The sequence below is a fragment of the Heterocephalus glaber genome, unplaced genomic scaffold (genome assembly GCF_053883595.1).
Source record: "Heterocephalus glaber isolate CG9 unplaced genomic scaffold, H.glaber_assembly_v1.0 deba00001572, whole genome shotgun sequence".
In the NCBI taxonomy this organism is placed as follows: Eukaryota; Metazoa; Chordata; class Mammalia; order Rodentia; family Bathyergidae; genus Heterocephalus; species Heterocephalus glaber.
This window is the reverse complement of record NW_028258357.1, coordinates 1133247-1145798: the sequence shown is the minus strand read 5'-3', so window position 1 is coordinate 1145798 and position 12552 is coordinate 1133247. Positions and strand designations below refer to the sequence as shown.

Sequence of the window (12552 nt, the reverse complement as noted above, 5' to 3'; positions counted from 1 at the left end):
TGCATCTTCTAATCTGTTCCACTGGTCCTCAAGTCTGTTTCTTTGCCAGTACCATGCTGTTTCAATCATAGTAGCTTTGTAGTATAGTTGCAGGTTGGAGATTGTGATACCCCCTGCCATGTCTCTGTTACCTAGAATTGCTTTTGCTATTCTGGGTCTCTTCTTGTTCCAAATGGATTTTTGGACGGTTTTGTCAAAGTCTGTGAAGTATGCTGCTGGGATCTCAATTGGAATTGCATTGAATCTATATAACAGTTTTGGAAGTATGGCCATTTTGACTATATTAATCCTTCCTACCCAGGAGCAGGGGACATCTGTCCATTTTCTGATATCATCTTCAATCTCTGTTTTCAGAGTGCTATAGTTTTCAGAGAATAGGTCTTTGATTTCTTTTGTTAGGTTGTTTCCTAGTTATTTCAGTTTTTTGGATGTTTTTGTGAAAGGAATTATTTGCCCTATTTCTCTCTCAGTGAGTCTATCATTTGTGTAGAGGAAAGCTATTGATTTTTTTTTGTGTTGATCTTGTAACCAGCTACTTGACTGAATTTGGTTATTAAGTCTAGAAGACTTTTTGTGGAGTTTTTGGGTTCTTCTATATAGAATATCATGCCATCTGCAAATAATGACAATTTGATTACTTCATTTCCTATCTTTATTCCTTTTATTTCTTTCTCTTGTCTAATTGCTGTGGCTAATGTTTCCAGAACTATATTGAACAAGAGTGGTGATAGTGGACATCCTTGTCTTGTTCCTGATTTGAGTGTGAAGGATTTCAGTTTTCGACCATGTAGTATGATACTGGCTGTTGGTTTTTCATAGATGGCTTTTATCAGTTTGAGGTAGAGACCATCTATTCCAATTTTTTTTAGGGTTTTTATCATAAATGCATGTTGGATTTTGTCAAAATCTTTTTCTGTGTCTATGGAGGTAATCATATGGTTTTTGTCCTTGGCTCTATTGATATAGTGTATTACACTGATTGATTTGCATACGTTGAAACATCCCTGCATCACTGGGATGAATCTCACTTGATCAGGGTGTATGATCTTCTTGATGATCTTCTGTATTCTGTTTGCCAGTATCTTATTAAGGATTTTTGCATCTATGTTCATTAGTGAGATTGGCCTATAGTTCTCCTTTTCGGTTGGGTCTTTCTCTGCTTTGGGGATCAAGGTGATGCTTGCTTCCAGGAATGAATTTGGGAGTATTGCTTCCCTTTCAATTTCATTGAAGAGTTTAAACAGTAGTGGCAGCAGTTCCTCTCTAAATGTCTTGTAGAATTCAGCAGTGAAGCCATCAGGGCCCAGGCTTTTCTTAGTTGATAAGTTTTTAATTACATTTTCAATTGCATTGGTTGATATTGGGTTGTTTACAATTTTTAGGTCTTCTTCGTTCAACTTTGGTAATTCATATGTATCTAGGAATCTGTCCATTTCTTCTGTGTTGTCCATCTTATTGGCTATAGGTTCTGGAAGTAAGTATTGATGATCCTCTGGATTTCTTCTGGGTCTGTTGTAGTTTCACCCTTTTCATTCCTAATTGCATGGATTTGGGCCATTTCTTTCCTTTTTCTGATAAGGTTGGCTAAGGGTTTTTCAATTTTGTTGTTTCTTTCAAAGAACCAACTCCTGGGTTCATTGATTTTTTGTATCATTCTCTTTGTCTCCATTGCATTGATTTCTCCTCTGATTTTTGTGATTTCCTCCCTTGTATGAGCTTCAGGTTTGTCCTCGTCTTCTTTTTCTAGAAGCTTGATGTGCAGCATCAGATTGTTTAATTGGGCTCGTTCTGTTCCACTAGTATGCATATTCACTACTATGAATTTCCCTCATAAGACTGCTTTCATTGTGTCCCATATATTCTGATATGTTGTATTGTCATTATTTAATTGAAGGAACTGTCTGATTTCTTCTTTAATTTCCTCTGTGACCAATTGGTTATTCAGAAGTGTCTTGTTCAATTTCCATGTGTTTATGAATTTTTCCAGTTTCTTTTGCTATGGGTCTTCAATTTCATTGCACTATGGTCTGATAATATAAAGGGGATAACTTCAATTCCTTTGCACTTACTTAAACATGTTCTATGTGTGAGTATGTGGTCTGTTTTGGAGGATGACCCATGTGCAGCTGAGAAGAATTTGTATTCTGATTTTGTGGGGTGGAAGACTCTGTAAACATCTGTTAAGTTCATTTGTTCAAGAGTTTGATTGATTTCTAGTATTTCAGTACTCATTTTTTGTCTAGTTCATCTATCTGTTTGTGACAGTGGGGTGTTGAGGTCCCCCACTACAATTGTATTAATGCATATATGACTTTTCATGTCTGTTAGCATTTGTTTTATATAGTTGGGTGCACTAGTGTTTGGTGCATAGATATTTATGATTGTTATCTCTTCCTGTTGGATTGTTCCCTTTACAAGCATGGGGTGTCCTTCTTTGTCTCTTAATCAGTGTTGGTTTGAAATCTAATTGATCTACAAAGAGGATTTCTACTCCTGCTTTTTTTCGGGTTCCCGTCACATGGAGTATTTTTTTCCACTCTTTAACTTTCAGTCTATGAGTTTCCTTTTGAATTAAGTGTGTTTCTTGTATGCAACATATTGTTGGATTTTGCTTCTTGACCCTTTCTGCCAGTCTATTTCTTTTGATTGGTAAATTGAGACCATTAACATTGATGGTTATAACTGAAACATATTGACTTGTCATTGCCATGACTTTTTCTTTTTGTTGGGTTCTCCCCCTTTACATTTAATTTCTTGTCATGCCAGATGGGTTCATTCTGCTTTACTTCCTGGGGTTGTGCTCCTCAATGTCTGTTCCTAGGATGTTGTGTAAAATTTTTTGGAGTGCTGGTTTGGTATTCATGAAGTTCCTAAGGTGCTCTTTGTCATGAAAGTATCTTATTTCTCCAACCATTTTGAAAGATAGTTTTGCAGAGTACATCAATCTGGGTTGGAGGCTGTTTTCTTTTAGGGCTTGGAATATGTCACTCCAAGCTCTTCTTGCCTTGATGGTTTGTGTTGAGAAGTCTGCTGTGATTCTGATGTGCTTTCCTTTGTATGTGATTTGTTTCTTTTCTCTAACTGCTTGTACAACTTTGTTCTTCTGTTGTGTTTCTGGAATCTTAACAATTATATGCCTATGTGTAGATTTTTTTTGATCAAGGCTATTTGGAGTCCTATATGCCTCACTTATCTGTATGTCAAGTTATTTTCCCCTCCTTGGGAAGTTTTCTGCCATTATTTCTGTGAAGAGATTTTTTTATGTCACCTGCACTCTCTCCTGTTTCTTCTTTGACTCCAATCAGTCTTATGTTATTCTTCTTTGCATTGTCTAGCAGCTGCTGGATTTATTTCTCATGTTCTCTTACAAATTTGAAGCAATTTTTCTTTTCTTTTTCGTTAATTGCCATCTTATCTTCTATATCTGAAATTCTGTCCTCACATTGGCTCATTTTGCTGTGTAGACTTTCAATGGAGTTTTTCATCTCCTGGAAGTGTATTTGCATCTATTTTATGGATTCCATTTGTTTCCTATGTTGGGATTCCATCATGTTCCTGAGCTCCTCTCTAGATTTATTAATCATGTCTTGCACTAGGAGCACAATTTCTCCTGTTATCTGAGAAATTACTTCTGATTTCATATTTTTCAGATCCCCTTTTGTTGCCCATTCAGTGGGTCCAGGTGGTTGAGTATCAGAGTGTTCCATCTCATTTCTCTTTGCGGTTGCTCTAGGTGATCTGGAAGTCTGGTTTTGAGACTTACTTACGTGTCTTCTCATTTCGACTGGGGTGGGGGTGGAGGAATGGTGCTGTTGGCACCTGTGCAACTGACCTCCTCTGAGCTGGGAAAGGTGGGACAGGGACCGGGAGCAGAGGGATGGATGGTGGCCCAGAAGCCCCTTCTTCTGGGCCACGAAGAGTGGGACAGTGGCTCAGAAGCCCCTTCCTCTGGGCCAGGAGCAGCAGGACAGATGGCTTTTTGTACTTTTATATAATATTTGAAAGTAGATTGTAGACAGCTATTTATGCATAATAACTAAAAACTTCAGTTTTTCTCTTTAACAGTGAAGACTTTCTGGTATAAAAACTATAATATTATCATACCCAAGAAGTTTATCATGATAAAGTAAATTTATTTAACATATAGTCCATATTAAAATTTTGTAAACTATTTCACAGAATATTTTTATTCTTTATAGTTTTTAAAACACAAATTCAGTCTACAATCAGAGATTACATATTTCATGTGGATAATTTAAAGCTTCTATGAGCTCCTGAACCATCTGTCCTTTCTCATATCCCACTTTTAAATACTTATTTGTCTGATTATATTAAAAGAAAAAGAAAGAAAGAAAAGAGGAAAGAAGGAATGAGGGGTTTAGAAGTAAAAGAAGCAAGGAATGAGAGGGGAGAGAGGATGGATGAGATGTTATTTTCATAGATCTCAAATTCTTCTATGGTGCATCATTCTGCTATAAAAATGCCTGGATCTCCAAAGACGGCAAAACAGCTTTTTCAATTGTGAAGTATTTCTTGATTAAGTTGCAATATTTTGTTTTATATTTTTTATACTATATATTGGCAATAAAGTTTACTTTCTGTGTTCTATAATTAAACATCAATCTTTGTAATAAATATATACAATTTTTCAATTTCAACTGCAACAATTTATAAGAACTAAAACATAAAGACAAATTGAAAATTTGAAAATTGGAACCTACATTTTAATATCAAAATTGTGCTATTTAAGTGTGTGTGTGTGTATAAATATATATATATATATATATCTCAGAATTGTTAGATAATGAATGCATGATTTTAGATTAAAAATTCCATACTGTCAGAAGTGAAATGGAAATATAGTTTAGTTAGAACAGTACAAATTTTCTATCTTGAGTTTATCTTATTGTTTTTAGTGGATAATTGTGAGTATCAAATTGTAATGGTAGTATGACTGATGTACTTGAGTCACATAAGAGTTTTATGCTAGAATTTTGAAATTTACAACCTATCAGAAACTGCATATTTTATATTTAGTAAATAAATACATGTTAAATATTAATTTAAACCTGCATGAAGAGGTATATTCTCTGATTTTCTTTTAGAGGATAATTGAACACATACCTTTCTCTGAAGACCATTGCCTTAAACAACACTTTTATACCTTCATTTTTCCAACACCATCCTTTCCATTTTCATTCTTAGTCACTGACTCTGCTTCTTAAACCTAGAAAATAGAAACTCAGAAGATCACATCTCTCCATCTATCAGCATCGTATGTGTCTGTGTTCCATCTTCTTTTTTGTGAATCCAGAAGAACTGTCCCTATTAACAGCAAATGCAACTCCTTCCCCTGCTCCTCTCTTGATCATAGGTGGAGTTACAGTAATTCTTCCCTTTCATTTCTTGATCAATTTTTCTAATTTTAGTAGGTCTTTCCCATCAATGATCACAATGATGTCCTTTTCCATAATGTTAATAATAATATATTCTTAAAACCAACATCCTTTTGACACAATTTATTCCTCTAGTTACATGCTACCCATTTCTCTTATCTTCTTTAGAGCTATGACTCAACAAAGTAAAAACTACTCTAAAATAGTGAAAGTGATTTCCTACTATATCTCTCATGCTCTTTTCTCCTAGCTCTCCAGTCAATCCACTAAGTTCACAGAGAGACAAGTGAAAGTGAAAGGAACTGATAGAACCAATGTCTGCTGACAGACTATTTCCTGTTATATCTTCATGGGACAGAGATTGGAGGAGATTCTCCCTCCCTTTTTGATAAGGATATTAATCCCATCATGGAGGCCTTAACCTCATGGTCTAATCCAGTGATGATGACCCTTTTAGAGTTCTCTGATAACAAACAGCCTGCTGCAGCACACATGCCATAGGTTCACCACCACTGGTTAATTACTTCCTAAATGCCTTACCTCCAAATTTCATCAAATTGGAGGTTGGAGTTTTAAAACAAGAATTCAGTCTGTAGCAAGGATTGAGGACTATTCATCTTGTTCTCTATATTTTCACAATTCATGAAATGTTGGGGCAACTTATTTTTTTGTGACAGAATAAGGAAGTAAAATGTCTAAACAAGATCTTGAATTAGAAATATTCTAGGTATAAATTAAATGGAAGAAAACTTGAAGGTAGAATCCCATATCAACAATTATTTCAATAATGTGAACATGAGAAGTTAGAGACATTTATAGCTAAATGGATGCACCTTGAGGCAGTACTCTTAAGTGAAATAAATAGGACACACATAAGTAAATACTGAATAGTTTCTCTGGTGTGAGAAACTGAAAGTGTAAATAAGGACTAAAGTGTATAATAGGTAATGTGAAATAGGAAAAAAAGGGGCAAAGGGGAAGGGGAAGAGGGAGGGGTAGGGGAAAGGAAAGAAGGGAATTGAATTAATATGAGAAAATGAAAAGATGGAAGCAAAGTCTGTAAATAAGGAGGGGTGGAGGTGTTGAAGGGAGGACAGGAGAGTGGGGGAAAAATAAGAACCAAGATAGATTATGAAAAGGTAAAAATTTTCAATGATGAATGTCATTATATTCTATATCTAAAACATACGAATAAAATTAATAAAAAATGTGATCATGAAGCAAAAAAGAAAAAAATGATGAATTCAGGAAAAATATCAGAAGATGATTTTCTTAAAGCATAAGAGGCTATAGAGAGATAGCCAGATAACCAGATAGCAGAAACCTTTCCTGAAAGAATGAAGATTTGTCTCCCTGGAGAGAGCCTGGTGTCAAAAAGGAGCAATTAAAAACAGTATTATTCTCAAGTAGGAAATGGCAGATAAGCCCAGAAGTAAAATCAGGGTCTTTGAAGAAATTAAGTCTGATAATGCCTTCCAGTTAACAAATTATGATATCATTTCCTCAGTTTAAAGATACATAGCACTGGAGTTATTCTTCAGAGAAATATCAATTGAGAATATTAATGATGAGGAAAGGTGTGGGAAATGTTTAAGCTGATGATTAAGTGACAGAAACAGCTGTATAAAATGAAAACAAACTAGAAAGAGATTGACAAGATCAGGAGAAAACTGGAATGTTGGAAAGGTGCAAGCACACACTGTAAGAGAACAATCTGACCGTTTAGAAATCTTCAGAGTCTGAAGAAATTTCAGTTGTTGCTTTTCCCACCACAGTGAAAACTACTTAAGATTTACTTATGTTTGATGAATATGAATCTGACACCCAAAATGCCTAGATGATCTAACTATGCAAACTTCAGCAAACCTCTAATTGCATTAGTACTCATACATTTGCGTTTTCTTAAGCATAAACATTCAATTTAGAAAAAATAATATGTTGCTTGCTCATTCAGAAACTTGAGTGATGCCAAAATGGTTCTATAGACAGCCATGGAAAGGACAATGCTCACAGTATGAATCTGTTGTTTTCTGTTTGATAATTGTCAACTTACAATGAGGCAGGTTTTTATGTTTATGTTGAGGTTTTTATATTCATATTTGAATTTTTCAGTGGGTTGTATTTCCAGAAATATCCTAGGAAGCAATGCTTCCAAAAAAATTGAACAAAGACTAGTTTGGAATTTTCCAAAAGTTGCCTGTATAGTCTCAAAATTCCATGAGTAAAACTATTTGTGTATTAAGCAGACATAGCAAGTTTGAGTTATGTAAAAACAAACTACTTAAGTGCCGGAGATTTAGCTCAGTAGGTCTGGTGCCTGCCTTGCAAGCTCAAGGACCCAAGTTCGATCTCTGGTACAAAAAAAAGAAAAGAGAAGGAAAAAAGAAATAAAACCCTACTTAATTAGTTTAACAAAACATGAATTTATTGAACATCTACTAGGTGTTCAACACTACTAAAATGTTTATTCTTGATAATGTAAATATTAAGTCTTAATTTGGGTAAGATGTTATATTGGGGAAACTGGATACACATACCAAAAAGAGATTACACAGTAAGTGAGAATGGGTGATAAAAAAGATAGACAAAATGATAGAAAGTTTATTTCTAAGTGGTGGAATACAAAACGGGTCTTGAAAGATGGGTAACATATAGTAGAAAGTTATAAGGCAAGAGTTAGGAGGATAATCTTGTCAGCATTCACTTACAAATGTTTGGAATTGTTAAGATACATGCACAAATATCAAATTAAAAATAGTACATTTTGTTCATATAAACCATATAAGCTCCTTTTAATAATAGTGTACATGATAGAATTTTCATTTCATTCAAAAAATCTATTAAGGGAGTTACAACCTAATAGTTTAATTATTTTAATTAAAATTTTCATCGAAGATATATTTAGAGCTTGTTTTTTCAGCATTTTATGGTAGTGGAATAGAGTATTTAACATAAAAATAAGAAAATGCTGTATTTTAATCTTTATTTTTTATTTTTTAATCTAACACCAAGAAAAAAATCTTATTATAGATTACCACTTATTTAAAAGTACATGAGAAGGGCCAGGGATTTAGCTCAGTGTTTCCGCCACCTGCCCCGCAAGTGGAAGGACCAGAGTTTGATCCCCGGTACCAAAAAGAAAAAGAAGTACATGGGAAAAGATAAGCACATTTTTTCCCCATTCCCCAGCCCTCCCTTTACCCCTTCCAACCTTCCCTATTTACAAATAATTTGTTTCCATCTTTTTCCTTTTCTCATATTTTTTCTTTGTCCTTTCATTTCCCCTATCTCTCCCATTTCCCCTATTCCTTAAGACCCAACTCGAGAATGGGCATCTGATATGAACAGACATTTCTCAGACAAAGAAGTAGAAATAGCAAATAAACATATGAAAAATGTTCAACATCTCTGGCCATTCAAGAGATGCAGATGAAAACAACACTGAGATTCCACCTCACCCCAGAAAGAATGGCTGCTATCATGAGCTCAACCAATAACAAATGCTGGCAGGGCTGTAGGGAAAGAGGAACACTGCTCCACTGCTGGTGGGAGTATAGACTGGTGGAAACACTGTGGAAATCAGTATGGAGATACCTCAAAGAACTAGGACTGGAAGTCGCATTTGACTCAGCTATTCCCCTGCTGAGTATCTTCCCCAAAGAATTAAAAGAATCATACCACAGAGATATATGCTCACCCATGTTCATAGCAGCACAGTTTGTAATAGTTAAAAGTTGGAAACAGCCCAAATGTCCATCAACTGGAGACTGGATAAAGAAGATGTGGGGGTTTTTTTATAAAGTGAATCTTTTGAAATAACGAAACAATGATCATTTTTCCTAACAGTTTATTGACACAAATTGAGTTTTAAATTGGTCTAGAATTCTTTTCACTCAATTTTGTTTATAAATGTTGTAGAGATTTTCTAATTCTTTAACAAAACATTTTTTAGGATTATTTCCTTCTCTGAGTAGTATATAGTTTTTTTCTTGCAATTAATATGAGCAACTATAGGAAGTTTCTCTAATTCATAAGAAATTAACATGATTGTTTCTCTGGAAATAGATACCATTTGAGATTATCCACACTAACATCTATCTGTTTAAAGGCAAGTTATTAATGAGAAAAGTATGGAACTTGACAGTGGAAGAATAAGAAAATATAGTGTCGTCTTTTCCTGCAGACCTGCTAAAAAATTACTCCATTATTACATTGGTACTACTGCTACAGAAGTATTTTTTCCCATACCACAGGGAGCTATATACTTATCTATTTTATATTTTCTTTCATAAAGAATGATATGTTTTACCAATTAGGTTGCTTAACCTAATAAGCAGACACTTTTAAACTACCATGTACTTTAATTGCTTGAAATTATTTTCTTAACTGGCTTAGCTTGTATCTGGAAAGTTAGTAAAACCCACTTTATTTGAAAATTAGAATGCTGACTCAGAGGCTGCCTGTAAGATACCTGGTATCTTCTGGCCCCAGTCATGAAACCGGACCTTCACGAACTTTGTGATGTAATTTATGCAGAACTGCCCTTATTTAATCAACAGAAAACACTGAGCGAGCAAAACTAAAAAGACACACTCATAAGGCAGCACCTGGCTTGTAGTAACAAGAGGGCATAAATCTTATCTAAGAGGATCACATAATCTCAACAACCTTGTTTGGAGATGGTTCTGGTTTACATGTGAGCCTGCTTAAACTCACTGCGAATGAATGATTAAAATTTTTCTTTTCCTAACATAATGCCTGTTCATTATAAGTTACTCCTAATTTCTTGCAAATCTCATATATCCTTGGATTACTTATTACACTTTTACTGTAGTGTACTGCCATTAATTCATAAACCAGGCCTGCCCACACTGCAAATAAAGCCTTCCTTCAGAAATATACCAAATGCATTTAACAGGTCCATCTTTCAGTAGAATCCTGCACTTCAAAACAGGCTGTGAAGAACCAGCCATTGGTCCTCCAATATAAATACCTCTCATTTCACATTATCATAGAAACACTGCAGTTTGCTAACAACTCCTTCCTTATAGGAAACTGTAACTATAAAATTTTTTGTTCAATTTTAAAATATTTTAATAGTTATTAATTCCAAAGTTCTGAACATCATGCAGTTGGGACATTTTGGGAATAAGCACACTCAGGAGAGAAAGGTGTGTTTAGAATGAAGTAAGTTGGATCATACTTTACAATAGAAATGTGCCAGAAAATATAGAATTATTGCAAAAATTATGAAAAATGTCTGTGAAGATGTAAGCTGTACTCCACAGTCTGGTTGTACCCAATGAGTTAGGAGCCCTGATTTAACCTTGACCAGGAGTTTCAACAGTTGTCCCTTTCGTTGGACACAAAACTACCTATATCTCCATAGTATGTTTATTTGTTCAGGTACAAGCAACAGGAACATTGAAAAAGGGAATTCTAAGTAAGACAACATGGAACAAGCCAACTAGTAAAGCATATGCCAGCCACATACCCCCCACCCCGCCCCGACTGTTCCTTACAGGTGTAGTATTTGGATTCATCTCACTATTGGCAACTCCCAACATACATGTTTGCTCTTCCTTCAGCTCCAGGTGGCCAGCCCAGTGTAGGACAGCCTGGTGTCTGCAGCAGTGTGTCCTCAGGGTTTGCTCAGCCAGGTACTACAGGGGAAAGCCCTCTTTTAACCTTTATTCCTCCCAGTCCATGAAGTAATTTAATAATTTTATCTATTATTTTGGTTGCATTAAACTGGTACACTGAAACACACACACATTCAAACATCCACATGAGCAGAAAGCTAAAAATAATATCCTTCATCATGGGAAAAGTATTTTTGAACTTTCCTATAACCCCCAAAATATTTTGTAAAATATTTCAAAAAAGAAATATATTATGAATATTTTTATCTATTGATAGTTTTTCTCCCTATATGTATTAATAAATATCACAATACTGAACATCTATTGAAATAATTTTTTACTTTCTAATGCATTAATTACACTGATTGAAAATACTTGAACTAAGCAATTCATACTGGTCACTGCTATAGTTTATAATTTTTAAAAATTTCAATATTACTAAATTAAAAATATGTTGAGAATATGGTGATTATTATATTAGATCCCAGAGAAGATAGGTATTAGTGATCATTACTGACTAATTTGTCAGTATTAAGGACTTGTTTATGTGGCTAATTTTTACAATCATAAAATCACTGTGCTGTGTTCAATTGGATAAATCTATTTAATTCACTGATTGTAGCTGCATTATGGTCATACTGTGCAGGTGAAACATGTTTCACATTTGTCTGATCCTATTTTCTAAATGTAAATACAAAAAGAAAATGGACTAATGAAATAATTGAAAAGACAATGAAAAATAGAGAATCAGACCTCCCAGATATATTTAGTACAATGATGCATAATTTTGCTTCCTTCAGTTTAAATGGAGGAATTCTCAGGAATGACCAATACGTTCAATAAGTATTTAACTATAATACATGTTTTATAAACCAATAATTTAAATGTGATGCTAGATACAAAATTAAAAGCTAATGCAAATATTAATAATAAAATCAGATTATGATTTATTACCCTCACACATATCAAATTATTCAATATTACATATTACATATGCTTTTGATTTCTATAATATCTTTTAATTACTCTTTCAATCCAGTCTGCCCAGCTTCAAAATCTGCCTGCCCATTAAACATCTGCCACTTTCATGACATTGGGTTTGTGTCACTGTTTTTCCTTATGTTAAAGAAATAACTGGAATTTACTATGTTAGAATTAAGAGCCTGAGAGCATGGGTGTGACAAACCAGCCACGGGAGCTGATGATCAATGCTAATGTGACAAGATCAGTTCCTATGGATTAGAGAGGCTAGGAACACATAACTTATTCTTAGAATCATCTGTGACAAGAGCCACCTGTCCTTAAAAATGTGACCTTTGCGATTGTTCCAATAGTAACTAGTTAATATTAGCAAGTACTTGCACTTACCTAAATATTTGACATAAATAACTTTTATCTTACCCAGTGAGACTGTGATTTATCCTTTTCCAAATGAATAAGTTATGACACAAAAATGTATAGTAAATTTCCACAGGACACACAGCTACTAAAGGAAGTAGCTGAGATAGAGAAGC

At 34.4% G+C, this 12552-nt stretch overlaps 1 protein-coding gene and 1 pseudogene across 35 annotated transcripts in view; one reads left to right on the top strand and one right to left on the bottom strand.

Moving 5' to 3' along the window:
* The window catches only part of Ppfia2 (PPFI scaffold protein A2), a 482684-nt gene that overhangs the window by 246794 nt on the left and 223338 nt on the right, over positions 1-12552 (top strand). The window lies entirely within an intron of this gene.
* On the bottom strand, positions 10490-10963 carry LOC106007932 (ORM1-like protein 1 pseudogene; annotated as a pseudogene).